General features: G+C 39.1%; 1 protein-coding gene across 1 annotated transcript in view; it reads right to left on the bottom strand.

Annotated features, from left to right (window-relative positions):
- LOC115273440 (complement C3-like) overlaps nucleotides 1-2,561 on the bottom strand; it is a 45,879-nt gene that overhangs the window by 15,668 nt on the left and 27,650 nt on the right. The gene's annotated exons all lie outside the window — the stretch shown is intronic.

Consider the following 2,561-nt stretch of genomic DNA (forward strand, 5'->3'; position numbering starts at 1 on the left):
TATGTATTTTTAAATTTCCCCTCTAATTACCTGGTTCACCCAATCATTCTTCAGTAGGGTAGTTTTTAACCTCCACATTTATGGAGGTTTTCCAGACTTCTTCCTGTGGTTGATTTTAGTTTCATAGCATAGTGATCTGGAAGTGTGCATGGTATGATCTCAATTCTTTTGTATTTATGGAGGGCTATTTCATGATCCAGTATGTGATCTATCTTACAGAATGTGCCATGGGCACTCAAGAAGAAAGTGAATTCCCTAGCTTCTGGATGCAGAGTTCTAAATATGTCTATTAATGCCATCTATTCCTGTGTGTCTTTCAGGTCCATTGTTTCTTTAGTGATTTTTTGTCTGGTTGACCTATCCATTGTTTTAAGTGGGGTATTAAAGTGCCTACAATTAGCACATTCTTATCAATAAGATTGCTTCTGTGTGTGATTAGTTATTTTATGCTCCAAATTCGGCACATAGATGTTTATAATTGTTAGCTCTTCCTGATGTAGAGATCCTATAATTATTATTAATGTCCTTTTCCATGTTTTGTTACTGCCTTTAGTTTAAAGCAGAGTTAACACTGATCCTTCTCAAGTTATTCCAAAATATAGAAATGGAAGGAAGACTTCCAGACTCATTCTATGAAGCACATATCACTTTGATTCCTAAGCCAGACAGAAACCCAACAACAACAAAAAAAGAGAACTACAGGCCAATATCTTTCATGAATACAGATGGAAATATACTCAACAAGATACTAGCAAATCAAATTCAATAGCATATATAAAGAATTATCCATTATGATCAAGTGGGATTCATTCCTGGGTTACAAGGCTGGTTCAATATTCACAAATCCATCAATGTGATACATCACATTAGCAAAAGAAAAGATAAAAACCATATGATCTTGTCGATAGATGCAGAAAAAGCATTTGATAAATACAACATCCCTTCTTAATAAAAACCCTTGAGAATATAGGATAGAAAAACTTACTTAAACATCAGAAAAGCCATTTGTGAAAGGCCCACAGCTAATGTTATCCTCACTGGGGAAAAACTGAGAGCTTTCCCCCTGAAATTGTGGACATGACAGGGATGTCCACTCTCACCACTGTTGTTTAACATAGTGCTGGAAGTCCTAGCATTAGCAATCAGACAATAAAAAGAAATAAAAGACATCAGAATCGGCAAAGAAGAAGTCAAACTTTCCCTTTTCGCAAACGACATGATACTCTACATGGAAAACCCGATCGAGTCCCCCAGGAGCCTTCTAGAACTGATCCATCAATTCAGTAATGTTGCAGGGTAGAAAACAAATGTACAGAAATCGGTTGCATCCTTATACACCAAAAATGAAGCAATAGAAAGAGAAATCAAGACATGGATCCCATTCACAATTGGATGAAAAATCATAAAATACCTAGGAATAAACTAACCAAAGATGTAAAAGACCTTTATGCTGAAAACTATAGAAGACTTATGAAGGAAATTGAAGAAGATGCAAAGAAATGTAAAAACATTCTGTTCTTATGGATTGGAGAATTAACATTGTTAAAATGTCATTATTACCCAAAGCAATTTACACATTCAATGCAATCCCCCATCAGTTGCACCAGCGTTCTTCTCAAAGCTAGAACAAACTATATTAAAATTTGTATGGAATCCTTTAGAGTGATACTGATGCACACATTTTCCTTTGGAGACTGAGTCTCCTCCATGGCATGCTGGTAAATGTTTGACATCCGGCTCTCCAGGATGAAAAGAACCTGATTTGTACCACTGACATTTTCCATCCTGTGACTATCGCTGCTATGGTGGATTTCAAGCTACCAGCATGAGAGAGTGCAGATTGGGGGAGTCGTGCACACGCTGTCCCTGGGGTGCGCCTTGCAGTCTCCAGCGCCCTGCTCAGGTTTCTTCCCATTGGTGCCACACTGGGCCATATTGGGAACCCTGATAAAAGGGATAATTAAGATCGTGTTCCTGGGGCCGCCTGTCTGTCTTGGTGGAAGAGCATGTGATTCTCGAGCTTGTGGTTTGAGTCCCACATTGGCTGTGGTGATTACTTAAAATCCTGAGTCATCTGGGTGGCTCAGCTGGTTAAACAACTGACTTCGCCTCAGGTTATGATCTCATGGTTCATGAGTTTGGGTCTTGTGTTGGGCTCTGTGGTGACAGCTCAGAGCTCAGAGCCTGGAGCCTGCTTCAGATTCTTTATCTCCTACTCTTATTCCCGTCCCTGCTCACGATCTGTCATGAGATATATGTACCTTTCAAAAAATATATAAATATATTTAAAAATGGGAAAAAACTGTTTTATAGTATAATACATTTTTAAGTAGTTTATTGTCAAATTAGTTTCCATACAACACCCAGTGTTCTTCTCCATAAGTGCCCTCCTCCATCACCACCACCTCTTTTCCCCCCTCTTCCTTTAACCCTCAGTTCATTTTCAGTATTCAATAGTCTCTCAAGTTTTGCATCCCTCTCTCTCCCCAACTCTCTTTCCCTCTTCCCCTCCCCCTGGTCCTCCATTAGGTTTCTCCTGGTCTCCTGTTAGACCTGTGAGT

This window comes from Suricata suricatta, chromosome 12 (assembly GCF_006229205.1).
Source record: "Suricata suricatta isolate VVHF042 chromosome 12, meerkat_22Aug2017_6uvM2_HiC, whole genome shotgun sequence".
Classification (NCBI taxonomy): Eukaryota; Metazoa; Chordata; class Mammalia; order Carnivora; family Herpestidae; genus Suricata; species Suricata suricatta.